General features: G+C 36.6%; 1 long non-coding RNA gene and 2 other non-coding genes across 3 annotated transcripts; 1 reads left to right on the forward strand and 2 right to left on the reverse strand.

The window, feature by feature from the left end:
• Positions 1–3106: 3106 nt before the first annotated feature.
• On the reverse strand, positions 3107–4552 carry LOC116412208. The gene is made up of 2 exons (XR_004223586.1): positions 4471–4552; positions 3107–3704 (listed from the first exon to the last, which is right to left on the reverse strand). It is a non-coding gene; the product is annotated as an uncharacterized LOC116412208 (long non-coding RNA).
• On the reverse strand, positions 3597–3681 carry mir34b-3 (microRNA mir-34b-3). The gene has a single exon (NR_049668.1). It is a non-coding gene; the product is annotated as a microRNA mir-34b-3 (primary transcript).
• A 10589-nt stretch (positions 4553–15141) lies between the features above and the next one.
• mir34b-2 (microRNA mir-34b-2) lies at positions 15142–15208 on the forward strand. Its single transcript, NR_049561.1, has one exon. It is a non-coding gene; the product is annotated as a microRNA mir-34b-2 (primary transcript).
• The last annotated feature ends 287 nt before the right edge of the window (positions 15209–15495 follow it).

The raw sequence follows: 15495 nt of genomic DNA on the forward strand, positions 1-15495 counted from the left end.
ACATATGGGCACCACCGATGGGCCTCCCTGACTGACATGTGGCCTGAAATTGGCCAAACAATTGAATTAGCCGATATCACCTACCCATAGGTGGTCATATCAGGAGAAGATCCGCTCGCTTGCTGACCTCACCAAATGAGTGGATCTAAGGCTGATGCCACACGTGGCGTTTTTACGCTGCATATTTTCTCAGCCTAAAAACACTGTACAAGCAACACAGCCCCTGACTATGGCGTTTTTCAGCCTAGTACTGGTGACGTAGCAAATCCCGTTTCCATATTGGTAATAGTGCGAAATAACGCTGCGTACTTCCGCTAGGTCTGGCAGCTACCTTTGCGTATACATAGGAATAGCTTGCTTTGCAAATACTGGCGTATTTCAGCCTACGCTTGAAAAATCCGTGCTAAGGCGTTTTCTAGCATATTTCCGCATTGTGTGGTTTGCTTCGAGTCTTTTCAAGCTATTTCTATGGATGATGATATCGGGCGTTTTTCAGCCGCCGAGAGAATTAGAAAAAACACAGCGGAAAAACGCCACGTGTGGCATAAGCCTTACAGTGTATGGCCACCTTTATTCTACTTTTACAGCCCAAATTCTTACTTCAAAGTCTACTACATATTCCACTGAACCACTAAAAGATTCCCTACAAGCTATAAGTAGAATTGGCCAAACAAACATCCAAACAGATCCTGCAACCTGCAATAAAACTGACCTTAATTATCTAAAAAATACAGTTATCCATATTTATCAGACATCAATGCAAGCAAAGCATTCTTACTAAGATTAAAATGAGATCTCTAGGCAAGTCTGGGCTTGCACTATAAATAAAAGGCATCCATCAGCCAGGGTTTCTTTAGCAACCAGTGACCAAATCAGCCTAGGAACTGGCTTTGTTTTTCATATGACTAAATAGTAGGCCACAAAGCCCCATTTTTCTAAAATCTACTTCAGATGATAAAGTTTACACATTGGAACTCCACTGGCAAAATTAAAAAATACTTTTTTTCCTGATGTGGTAATTTCAAGGGGGCATTGATGAAGTCAAATGGATACAGGACACAGCACCTGGCTAATGTTTGCTCGTTTTCCTGGATATAAAGGTAAGAGACATCGCTCTGAGAGTCATTAATTGGGAGGGGCGCTTACTCACAGTAACAATGCACTCTGTTGTGTGTTTCTATTCCTTGGTAGCAGCTGTATGTGAATATAACAGTTAGTAACCTTGGCTATCATCCCCAACAGGTAATTCATTTATGTGCTCTAACTGAAAAAGCTACTTTTGTCTGCTCAATGAGCTATTGCCATCTGATGATAAAAAGAATTACACATCATTTGGTAGAAAAATCCAAAAAATAAAGGCAGTCTGCCTTTTACTGCAGTGGATTTAACAGACATGTTAGATCTGTTTTATTTATTGTTCCATGGCTGGGGTTAGAAATGAGAGTGTCCAGGGTAGTACACAAAGGCTGAAGCTGCTAAAAGAACTGTTGAAATTAGAGTATCATACTTTGGAGCAGGAATGCTGTATACCACAATTAGGCCATTCATGAAATACATGATAATAGTGGCATATAATGGGCCCTACACCCCCTTATGCTTTTGGGAACATGACCAATCTTATATACATATACTGAACCTGTGCACCAACCCTGCTGTGCCCTCTGCATTACTGGACTCTCCATCAAATGCTGGGTCTGCTGAACTTACTGCTGTGAGACACTGGATGTGTGTTTAATAAATTTGTAATATTCTGTTTAACAAAATCAGTGCCCTGTGTTCCCTCTATACCTTTTCTTTCAATAAGTAGAGCAGGGATCCCCAACCTTTTTTACCCGTGGGCCAAACTCAAATGTAAATATATAAGCCTAATACCCCTGTCACTACTGCGGCCCCTTCCCTAAGGCAGCAGAGCCTGTAAAGGAGTATAGTTTCTGCTGTTTCTGCTGGTTGGAGCCAGAAAGCTGCTCTTGCAAGCTAATTCTGACTTACTTTCCTAAAAAGTGCTATAACATATATCTATCCTGCATTAGCTAATCCTCATTCCTCCCTGTTCCCATACTTCTCTACAGATGAAGGCTAGGTATGGTGTAAAGCTATAGGGATTGTTAACCCTATAGGTCCTTTCATGTGTATAAAACAAATAATGACCTTACTTTATCTCTCTATTAATTTTGTAAATCATCATGGGGGTGCAACCACTATGGGCCCAGCAATACATTCCTACCTCTCATCCTAGTGGATAGCCTCACATCAACAGTTCTCCTGGTGTGACCATTATGCTATGATATCATCAAGAATTACATGAATATTTACTGGGTCCTGAATATGGCAGCAAAGGGTTAAAGGGCACAGCATTTCTAAAGGCAAGTTCTACTAGCAACACACTTTAAAGGGAACCTGTTACCCCAAGAAAAAATTCTAAAACCTTTATTTTTCATGTTAGTTGAGCAAAATAAACTTTACTTACACTATGTAAATTATTTAATTTCTGTTTCCTTGGAATTCACAATCATAGCAAGTAGGCAGGGGCCATGTTGTGAACACTGTAATTAAGGCAAGTTTTGTATCACCCCAAAATCTTGTGCATGTGCAAGAATGGGGGACCAATGCCCATACACGGGCTTCAAACTTATAGAGTGAGGAAGAAGGGGGAATGAGAGGATTGAGTGACATCTAGGAAGTGCTTAAAAGGGGGGGGGGGGGGCAGGCAATATATGACTGACAAGTTTTTAAATGCAATTATAAAACGTATGGATGTTTTAATGAAAAAATAATTTGGGTTTCATGTTTAATTTGGAAAGGACTTTCATTTTAAAGCTTGGTAGGAGAATGAGCCAGTCCACCAATGTTAATAAGTGAATTTTTTCTGGAATTTACTGGTCACATAACCTTATGTGTTTTAAAATACAAATAAATAAAATAATGTTATAATAAAAAAAGACATAAAAGTTGAAAAATGCAGAGCTTTTAAATTATTCTGATTGTGTATAAATGGTAGCATTTTCTTATCTTTTGTATCCATCCTTTATTCTGCAATTTCAAAACTGTCAGTCACTACCCAATTTAGCTAATCAACCCCTACTATAATTGTAATGTACAACAAAAATGAATGGAAAAAAACCCCTATGATTTATTGTTAACACAAAATATGGACAAGACATTAAAAAAAGCAGCAATAAAATGAATTAAGATAATAAAAACCAATAAACAATAAATCTGTTTTCTGGTAAACGGAATCACTACACCTACAGTGTACAGTAAACTTTATTGTTGTAACTTCTTGAAAAGTGGTTTTCATTTTCCTTGAAAAAGTTGTATTGTTGCATTTCAGTCCTCTTAACCTAGCTGTGTAGTTAGTGATTGATATTAAATCAAATCTTCTAAATACACTGCCTGGTAACTAGACTGCCAATATCCGCCATCTTTCTAGAATTATTACACTCCATATTGTACCATTATAATAGTTTGAACATAGATATATGAGTGTCTCATTAGCAGTCCAGCACAGTTTCAGATTAGATAATAAATATGATCAGCAATGAGGAACCTTCTAGAAAAAGTTGGAATATTCACAGGTACGTCAGACAGTACTTTCATGTTTAGTTTTGCTGGTAGTTTAGCTAGTGATTGCAAGTCTTATGTTAACACAATCAGCTAACTACACTGCCTGAAAACCCAACATAAGTCGGGTGCAGGGAGGCAATCTAGGAAAGAAAATAGATTGTTAGAAAATGTTATATATATATTCACACTATGAATTAAATACAAATGATAGACATCAAATGTTTATTGGCTCCTGATAAAATAGACTGTAGTGTGTTGTAGTGTGTGAATGTAATAGAGACCTTAGATTATAAACTTCCCTAGGGTAGGGAATGATGTATAATCTGTGTAAAACGCTGAGGACTGTACTGTATGTGTTTAAATAAAGGACAATTTAAGAATATACCTCAAATCATTTTTATTTTATTTCATGCAAAAAAATGTGATGACAACCCTATGTGAAAATCCCTAAAGTTATACTTAAGGGTAACTAAAGCTAACTTCTATGTAAAGTCCCTTGTCACAAACCTGCCATATTTACTTTTCATTAACATAAGGTTAGCAGATCTAATTTCTCATAAGGCTGATAAACATGTGGGCCTGTATATTAGCCCTGTGGCATATTAACTATACTGTGGAGCCTTAAGGTGCACTTAAAAATTGCAGGAAATGGCATTGCCATATTTTTAAACTTTTTGGATGAGGTGTTTCTGGATAACAGATCCCATATAGCAAAAGCAGACTTGTACAACATAAACCCTACCACTTGCAACAAAAGCAGATAAAATCTTGCACTTTTTTGTTTACCACATTTATAATACTAATTAGGCATAAATGCAATATTCTTTTTCTATCCTGTTAATAAAAACAACATTTAACAAGCAGATAGTTAAGCAAAGCAATAGAATCTGAATATTCGACACTTACTTTTAATAACGTGCCTTCTGGATATGTATGGTTTTAGCCACAACATATTCCTACAGTTTCCTACAGTTTCTTTCCAATTGCCCTTTATAACTGTTGGACCAACCCATGGTCTATTATTAGCTTTTTGTATACACTCTGTATCCATGGACATTTGCTATGTAAATGAGAACAGGTATACAACTGCATGAATGGCCAGTGCAAAAAGCGTCTCCAGGATTAGTGTAATCAAAGATAGATATGTGGAAGCAACCATATGCAGTGATATAATGCATAAATCAGCACTAACATATATACTAATGTGATATATTTACTAGTTATTACTTAGGTGTTAGGGAGCTAAGCATTAGCCACTTGGGTATTGTATCTTTCCCCTGTTAACATAGCTGTTCATATCAAGATTAGCGCCACTTCCAATCATATTTTGCCTGCACCGTAAAATTCATCATTGGTGATTGCCTGGAATTACTTAGGGGAAATTAGGGATTAGCTGTAGCATTATAAATTAACTCCATCTGGATGTGGTGAGAATGGAAAGTGTTAACAATCAGGTGTCAAATATAGCAGTAGCCAGAAATCTTATAAAATAAGACAAAGGAATGTCCGAAACAGAAAGCATAGCAAGAAAAATATGAAATGCGCTTAAGTTGTGAACAATGACTTGGACAGAGCAGTAAAGGTGGCCATATACAGGCAGAAATAAACTGCCGAATCAAGTCTTTTAGACCAGAAAATTTCTCAGGAGGAATTGTGATTTCATGGTACTGACAACTACACTATACAATATATTGCTCCAACTTTTTCCATGTAGTAGGATGATTACGCACCACATCATGAGGGTAATTTCTCACGAGTCGAGTTGAATTTTTTTTTTTTATTCAAGGTTTTTTGCTCTTAAAAAAACTTGAGTTATGGTTTGAAAACTTGAATGTCTAGTGTTTATTAACTTGAATGTAAACATTCACTATGTAGAAGCTTGTGAGTTTCTAAAGAAGTCTAAGTTTTTGGAGTTTTTAGAACTTGTAAACTGGAGATATTTGAGTTTTCTATTCAAATGAGTTTTCCGTTTTATTAAATTAACGCCCTTTCGATATGTGAGTTTATTTGTTTTAGAAAAATAAACTCGAAAATTGGTAAATAAGCCCATAAATGTTTGAGCAGCAAATTCAAGAAATAATGTCATACATAGAATTCTGGGGATCCTTTGTGCAAGTCTGGGGCCATATACTTAAATTTGAAAAAAAAACCTATTAGGGGTAAAATTGCTAAATGAATATGTATATACATTTTATACTGTGTGGGTATACAAATATGAATGTAAATACCACAGCATATAACTACCTGGTGTGCTTCTTATTTATTAAAATTACCAAGTGACAAATGAATGTTAACTGATAATACTGGTAAAGTGGGACCTGAGGTGACAAATAGAAACAAACAATGAAACTAATAACCTACTAAGGTAAATTTCTACAATGCTAATAACCTACTATGGTGACTTTCTTACAACAGAAGTTAATAACTTTTTTTTGTTTATTTGTTCATTTCCAGGCTTGCTGGAAACACAGCATTTCTTTCAGCCATCACTAGGATACAGAAGTATGGCTTCCCTAGCTAGCTTGCTTGGTTAACTGAGGAATGTGTATACTGTAGGCATGTGTTGCTAACCTCAGATCTGAAGCTGTGGTTAAGGAATAATTAAATAATGCCAAGAGCAGTTTTCTGTGTATAGATGCTTTATTTCCATGACACACACACAAAGGTTCAAACATGTAGAAGCCCTGCAGTCACATATGGCAACATTGCAATTGTCACAACGTTTAAATGCATATTTAACCTTAATCTGAGTTATTGTTTCAATATTAGGAGGTAACTAAAGGCAAAAACAGATGCAGGTAGTGTCGACTGTAAAATTTCATACATGGTTGCTACTTGGAGCAAGTGCTACATACTGCTCATTCACCCCTTAGAACTAGCCGCAGAAATAAACAAAATTTTTGAATCAGAACCTTTGGAAGTGAATAGTTTACAATTTAAACTAAAATCTTTGCAAAACCTTTAAAAATAAAACAAATTTAAATAAAAGGCACAATAGGGCTTCTCCTATGATATTACTATGGATGACAGCACAAAAAAGATAATGGGGTTGATTCACTAAAGGTCGATAAGCGTTATCGCATGGTTTTTTTCTGTTCAAATTGATGCGATAAATAACGACCAATTCGTCAAAGTAATTTTGCATGTGTTAAATCGCACGCTACTGCAATGCATTAATTTTCACGCATAGAAATAGGATTTTCATGCGCATAGAAATAATACTAACACATGATTCAAAAACACATTTAAAGCATTAAGCGCGCTAAATATCACATTAGTCTGTGCGAAGATTAACACCTACTTGGGGCAGGCGGTACTTAAAGAAAATTGTGGTTGGTGAGCTTTTGGCAACACAACATGGACTTTGCAGTGGGATTTTTTCAAGTATGTGTTGGTCCTAGAGTCATGCATCCTCCAGTTTTCAGGGAAATTGTCATTTTCAGAAAAGTAGTTTTACGAACGTAATGGTTATGTGCGTTAAATCATGCACTAATATAGCAAGCAGCGAAATATATTGCGTGCAGCGGGAATTAACGCACGCGCAGAAAATGACGCAAGAAAAACGCTCATCGCAACTTAAATAAAGCAAACGACATTGCGTCTAAATTAACGCAAGTATCCTTTTAGTGAATCGTGCGTTAAGTGTTGTGAATCTGTACATGGATTTTATTTAATAATACAGGTATGGGATCCGATATCCGGAAACCATACCAAATCCAAAAAGCTCCAAATTACAGGAAGGCAATCTCCTGCAGACTCTATTTTAAGCAAATAATTCTAATTTTTCCATTTTCTCTGTAATAATAAAACATTCCCAACTAAGGTATAATTAATCCTTATTGGATTGGCAAATAAATTGTACTGGGTTTATTTAATGCTTAAATGACTTTTTAGTAGACTTGAGCTATGGTGATCCAAATTACAGAAAGACCCCTTATCTGAATAAACACAGGTCCCGAGCATTATAGATAACAGGTTCCATGCCTGTACCAATTGCTTGGTACATGTATGGAACCTGTACAATTGAACTTGGACCTCATTTATACTTACTTAATTTCACCATATAAACAATTTATTTTATTGTTGCTAAAGAAAATAATACTGAGTCTCATTTTAATCCAATCTTGATCATGTTTAAAACACAACTGCTACTAAATATCACACATGAGTACAACAGTTCAAGTGTTATGTTATCTGATGCTGTAAGAAATGGAGAGAATAAAGGTGGCTATACAAGTTTAGATTTTAGTTTCCTTCCAATGAATGAAATAGTTTATACTGGTGCCTGTATAGCCAGCTTAAGTTTGTTTTTTTTTTGTCTTTAAATCCATTATTTGCATTTGTGAATGAACATCTGGGCTACAGCCCAAATGGAAGACAACTTTCAAGGTTGGCCACATTAAACAAATCCTGTATATATGTGTAGAACTAATCAGCCATTGTATTTTTCTGTTAATTTGGGACAACAATTGGAATGACTGTATCTGTTGCTCCTCTTCACCTCCATTCACACCATCCACTCAGTAACATAACCAGCACCTTCTGGGCCCCTCTTCCTGTGGAGGAGAGAAAACATGCATCCAGAAGTGCAAGCAGCAGAAAAATTGCTTTAGGTCTCTGACAGGCCCAAAGGGGGTGTGGGCCCAAGTGCAGCAGACGTAAAATGAGGATGTAACAGTGACATTCTTGTTTACTTTCTTTCTCTGAAATGCACCTCTAGGCAGGTCCCCAAAGCAGTGGATGTGGGGTTCAGTCTGAAATCCATTTAGGATGCTCCATAAAGTAATGTGTTAACTGAATTGTTCTGCTAGTGCTCCATGCAATACACTTCATTGTTAGAATATGATGCATTCTGGGGTCTGTACTACATGTAACAGCATAGAGCGAGACAGTGTGGATGCCCTATTCAGAAGTGTCATTTATTCTAGGGAGAAAGCTTGTCACCTAGCAAAAGTTTGCTACTGGACAAAGCCATGGGCCAGAGATGTGGTTTAAAGAAAGCTCAGCACCTCTAGTTACAAAAGGTAAGACTTTTTGCTGGAGGAGTCAGTGAAGGACAGATAAGATAGAAAGGGGTAAAAGGGGGCACACGCTCCCCTAATGGTTTAAACTCCATCTTTGATGTGAGCTGTTATGTATAATTTACTATTTATTTATTCATTGACTTTTGTTTCTTTCATTTCTGTACTAACATTTTGTAAAATATTTATTATTGTGAATTTAAACAATTATGATGTTTAATTATATATATAATTTTGGGATTTTCTTTTTGATCTTTTTTCTTTTGATTTTAATGTTGAGGGGAGTGGTCTTTTCTTGTCAATCATAGTTAAGTGATTTCGTCACTTTCCCTCATGTGGCTATTTAAACCTTGCGATATTTGTATGTTCTTTGCCTATGATTAAGTGCGGTTTCGCACGAAACGCGTTAGGCGTCATGTTTTTAATGGAGAAATAAAGATTGAATTTTAAAAGAACACATCCCAGTCCGGTGCGCTTGGTGTTACCTCTTTTTGGATTTCTGAGTCATTCCCTCAGCTACGGATTCGGGGCCCTGAGCACCCGGACCACCTGCGGACTACGGTGAGCTGATTCTGTATATACTTGATAGCCTTGTGTTCATTTGGCTGCCTTCCCTTAAGCGAGAGGCCCGGGGTTTGAACACCCGGGTCCCTATACAATACACGGTACGATAGTACCCTTTCGTTATATACAAATGGTCAGCTAACATTATATAACAGCATGTGCTGATTGACTTATATTTATACGTTAGTCAACTGTTCTATCTTTCTTGTGTTTAGTTTTTTTTGAGTTTGTATAATTTAGTAGCTTTTTTAGTCACTCATCAATTATGTCCGATCCTTCATTTACAAACTCTCAGCTGAATGCTGATCCTGACTTGGATTTAATTGATTACATGCGATGCGCTAATGAGCGCTTGCAGCGAATGCAAGAAGTATTCTCAGAGAGTTTTAATGATTTGGACGTGGATTTGCCATTACACTTAAGGTTCCGTAATTTTGAAAGATTGTCTGTAAAGGAGATGAATTTATGGTGGGACATAGCGTCCTTAGAGAAATATATTGAGTTGGATATTATTCCACGGGGTTTACGAATTCGGAAAGCACCTTCCTTTGCTGTTCATGATTCAGATTTTATGGGGAGGTGGAACTTAGTTTTAACTGACTGCTCATTGAAGTTGATGGCACTATTAGTTGAATATAAGAAGAGTAGTTTAGTTAGGACTCAAACTCAATTAACTAGTGTGTCCGATATAGTGTCTAAGTTCCAACAATCTGATAACTTTCAAGATCTTAATATTAAACTTAAATTAAAGTTAAAAAAGGCAGAGGATTTGGTTTTACTGAGAAAGGTAAATAAATTAAAAAGGGACAAACAAGATTATGAAGACGGGAGGGTTTACTCTCCGTTGTGGGCTAACTTTGGGGGTCAGCAGAGGAGTAGCTCCCCCAAGTTTAATTCACGTAAACCAATACTAAAAAAGCCTCAATATCAGCCCCGTAAATATGTTAGATTCTCCAGCACGGAGGAAGAATCTTATATTGGTAATGATAGTACCTCGGTTTGCTCCTCCTTGTCTTCTGTTTCCTCACAGCGAGATCGCCAATCGAGGGCTATCGATATGTTCAATGACGTTGGGTCGGTTAAGGGCCAGCTTGCCAGACCACGGGGAAGAAACAAAAGAGATGCGCTCCCTACTAATACGACCAATGAAGGAAATAGGATATTGAATCGTGGCTATTCAGCAGGTTCGAACCGACAGATAAATCGTAAACATGAATTGGTTGAACATGATAACGATTCGGCTTCTGGAAGTAGGGACCGCCCAAACTATCGGCTTCGCGATCGCAAAACAAACAAAAGAACTATGTTTTGAACTTGTCTACTAAGAATTTGACTACTTCACAACTCACACTGTTATCAAAGGGTCTTTCCTTTTCTCCTTCTAGGAATTTTGATATATTTGAAACTTTAATTGACATAAATAGATTTGTGCGTAAATTGACTTTAAAGAAGTATTTTCTTAATGAAACTGTTGCTAACTCCTCAAATGTATCTGAAGGGAGTGACCTTTTGGTTAGTCAGGACAGTAATAAGGCCGTGGTAGTTGATTCAATACTTCGTGGCGATAGATCAGTATGTGAGTCGTTACCATTGGATGGTGTAAATGACCCAGCTTTGGCGTTGTCCTTCGAGGATGAGCGGGTTTTGCACACTTTACATTGTTTACAAACTGAATCTACTCAGTTCATTGGTCGGGTGGGTATAGATCCCAGATCAACAAAGGATCGTTTACAAATTAAATCTGATTTCTATCCTTTGCACTGCAGAGGTAATGTTTTGGATAGGTTTCAGGATCTTATGGAGCAGAAGCTTGTATCTTTAAAGATAGAAGCAGACAGTCATTTTTCGCCCTCGAATCTTACTTATCAGGAACGTGTGGCCCTTAAGCAGTTACAGAATGACCATTCTATTGTGATAAAAAATGCGGATAAGGGGGGGATGATAGTTGTGCTAGATAGCGATACATATAAGAATGAAGCGTTGCGGCAGCTTACAGATACCTCTACCTATCAGGTTCTAAAGGGTAATCCCACGACTTCCTATTCAGTGGCTCTTGCTGAACTGGTTGGTGAGGCTTTTGCAAATGGCTTGATAAGTGAAAAGATAAGGGATTATCTTATACCTAGGAATCCTAGGATACCTTTGTTCCATCACTTGCCCAAAGTTCATAAGAAGGAACGCCCTCCAGTGGGAAGGCCTATAGTTTCGGGAATTGCCTCTCTTAATGAAAAATTATCAGAATATGTTGATTTATATTTACAACCGTTGGTTCAGCGATTGACTTCTTATGTACGGGACACTAAGCATGTTTTACAAATGTTAAGTAACTTTACTTGGCAAGATACATACTCATGGGGCACAGTAGATGTCACTTCTTTGTACTCTTGCATCCCCCATGATAAGGGGCTGCAAGCTATTGCTTATCACCTTGAGACATATAGCACTTATGATACTCTCACTAAGGACTTTATACTTGATTCTATCACATATTTACTTTCACACAATTTTTTCAAATTTGATGGTACTTTTTACCTCCAGAAGTGTGGGACATCAATGGGCGCCAAATTTGCGCCTACCTACGCCAACCTGTATATGGGTTGGTGGGAGGAGACCCACATTTATGGAGGTACTTACGACCTTCTATCCAACATCGTCTTTTATAAGCGATATGTGGATGATCTTCTTTTAATTTGGCGGGGGTCAGAGTTTGATTTTGATAATTTAGTTTCCTTTTTCAATCACAATGTTTTAAATTTGCGTTTCACGAGTGATTTTAATATCGCTCATATTTCCTTTCTTGATCTGAAACTGACGGGTTCCGATTGTAAAGTGGAAACCACTGTATTTAGGAAAGCTTGTTCTGGTAATTCACTCCTTAGGGCTGACTCCTGTCACCCTAACCACATGTTCAGGGGCATCCCTTTGGGACAATTCTATCGTATAAGGAGGAATTGTAGTACATTGGAGTCTTTTGTGGAACAAGCTTGTCTGTTACGCGATAGATTTTTGGATCGAGGTTATACCATGAGATCCCTCTCAGCAGCATTTACTAAGGCCTTAAATACCAACAGGCTTGAATTGCTTAAAGATAATACTATGAAAGTAGGGAAGAATTTTGATATGGCTATTTTGGACAACAAGTTTGGTAATATCGATTCCAGTAGAGATAAGCACGCTTACTTTAGGAATACAAATAATAGAAACAAAAATAGAATAAATAGAAATAGATGTATTAAGGAGGGTGATACCAGCACTGGATATTCTGATAATAAATTGCCAATGTTCGTGACTGCTTACAGTAACCAATTTTACAAGATCAGGGAGATTTTTTATAACCTCTTACCAGTTCTTTATAATGATCCCCTTTTGGAAACCACCGTATCAGGTGGGTGTAAAGTGGTTGCGCGGAGAGCACCGACTCTTGGTAACATTCTTTCCCCAACCTTATGGAAATCGTGTCCCACCAGAGCCACATGGTTAACCACTAAGGGAACCTATCCATGTGGAGCAAAAAGATGCGTCACTTGCAAGCACATTAAGCGTTCTACAGTTTTTCATAGCTCCCTTACTGGCAAATCTTATAATATGCGTGTGTATGCAAATTGCAACACGCAACACGTTGTTTATTTACTGACTTGCTCGTGTTGTGATATCCAATACGTTGGGTGTACGATTAGACCTCTAAAAAATAGGATGCGCGAACATATCAGGCATATAACCATCAAAGACAGTAATAGTCCCCTGTCTAAGCATTTTATACAATGTTGCAATTCCGATGTTTCTTACTTGCAAATACAGGTTATAGATAGAGTACTGCCAGACGAACGGGGTTCTGATATGTATGCAAGGCTTTTACGCTTGGAGGTTAAATGGATTTTTACTCTTGGCACACGCTCCCCTAATGGTTTAAACTCCATCTTTGATGTGAGCTGTTATGTATAATTTACTATTTATTTATTCATTGACTTTTGTTTCTTTCATTTCTGTACTAACATTTTGTAAAATATTTATTATTGTGAATTTAAACAATTATGATGTTTAATTATATATATAATTTTGGGATTTTCTTTTTGATCTTTTTTCTTTTGATTTTAATGTTGAGGGGAGTGGTCTTTTCTTGTCAATCATAGTTAAGTGATTTCGTCACTTTCCCTCATGTGGCTATTTAAACCTTGCGATATTTGTATGTTCTTTGCCTATGATTAAGTGCGGTTTCGCACGAAACGCGTTAGGCGTCATGTTTTTAATGGAGAAATAAAGATTGAATTTTAAAAGAACACATCCCAGTCCGGTGCGCTTGGTGTTACCTCTTTTTGGATTTCTGACTGCTTCAAATTTTGTCAGCCAAGGTGAAAATTCTGCTCATACTAATTTTTTTCTTAAGAAGGAATATATATATATATATATATATATATATGAGAATATCCCGTCAACTCAAATTTGTTTTCACAGCTCTATCCCCCATTAGCTGCTAGCCTGTCTGAATGTCAGTTCTTTTTCATAACACTTATGTACAGCACTGCTGTATATGGAGGCTCTATGACAATAATGTAATAATGCAAGGTATTTTTTCATGACCTCTATAGGTGAGAAATCTTTTTGGCTAGTGAATATTTGTTTTTGAGAAATCCTTACTACAAGAAGGTGCACCATAGTTATTTATATGTACAGGATACATATTGGTCAAATGCTAACAAATGACTGCAAACTTTTTTGTTGCAAAACCTCTGTACTTTTTTATTGACATTATTGTACAAATGGAAAAATCTATCAGAGATGAAACATGATTGTACCAGACTACTACTGGTTGAGCTTGTAGAATGGCTTGCTTTTATCCATGGAAACACTTCCTCAACTACAGTAACAAGCACTGAATCAGCCGTGTGAGTTTCAGTTGTCCAAGCACATAGAGGTATACCTGTTTTCATTTACATCACCAACCACATGTCCATGGATACAGAGTGTATACAGAAATCTTTTAGTAGACCGTGGGTTGGTCCTAACTGTTCAAAAGAAGAAGCTCTTCTCTTGCTGGCTCTTGCTTTGCTTCCCACTGTTAAAAAAATCAACCAACAACTGAACATTTACACTCTGAGAATATGTTATTAAGGTAAGTATCTGTCTTGTGGCTTGAGCTTTATCAGCAAGTTCATAATATTAAAAGTTAATGAATCTCTATTAGAAATTCTATATATATATATTCACTGAGATAAAACTGGAAATTAGTCATTTGTTTGCACTATTGCCATAGGATTAAATCATAACTAGATAACTGGATTACACATACAGGATACCCTTATCAAAATATTCATGTCAAAATAATAACAAAATAATCAAACAGCTCAACCCCATGTCATTAAATCTAATGTGTTTTATTATTTTTTAAAAATTCCTATGCGCCCAAGAATACACAATGTAGATGACAGATTCTTTTACTGGGAACTGTATTAACGTAAAGTTATGTAATGCAGTTATTTAAAAGCATGCTTTATGCTTATGTTATTATGCATATGTTTATTATAGGTATGGTACCTGTTATTCAGAATACCTGGGACCTGGGTCTTTCTGTAATTTGAATCACTGTACTTTAAGTATACTTTACACATTAATTAATCTTAATAGGATTGCTTTGCCTCCAATAAGCATTAATTATATCTAAGCTGGGATCAAGTACAAAGTACTGTTTTATTATTACAGAGAAAAGGGAAATAATTTTTAAATAGAAGAATGATTTACTTACAATGGGAGGTGGCCTTCCTCTAATTCTGAAGCTTTCTGGATAACTGGTTTCCAGACAATGAATCCCATACCTGCATTACTTTAAATAATTAATTATTGCTATTGCACTGCCTAATTTGATAGGTTTATTATAATTTCTCACCATTACATTTTTACAGTATTGATATCTGTACGCCACAACAACTAAGCGTATGATAACATCTTCTCTTTTCTAGGTGGGCTGCATGCATGTCTGTCTGAACTATGTTCGGTTTTCAGGCAGTGTAGTTAGCTGATTGTGTTATATCAAATTTGCAATCACTAGCTAAACTACCATAAAAACTTAACATAAAAGTGCTGCATTGATAATCATGGTCTGGATGCCTTGTGAGGGTTTATTATGGATCGATATAACTGCTATTGTTTGCACTGCATATTTGTAAATCAATCCTGAAATACACACAATGTTTATAGGGCTGTAAAACCTAAAATAGAAATTGATCCAATATAAGAAAGATTTGGACCATTATCAAATGTATATGTGAAGGTTTCCAGAGGGTTAGTTGTTAGTGCTGTATCTAACCTTATGGTCTACAAAGCAACATAGTGACAAAATACTAATCCATCA

The sequence above is a fragment of the Xenopus tropicalis genome, chromosome 7 (genome assembly GCF_000004195.4).
Source record: "Xenopus tropicalis strain Nigerian chromosome 7, UCB_Xtro_10.0, whole genome shotgun sequence".
In the NCBI taxonomy this organism is placed as follows: Eukaryota; Metazoa; Chordata; class Amphibia; order Anura; family Pipidae; genus Xenopus; species Xenopus tropicalis.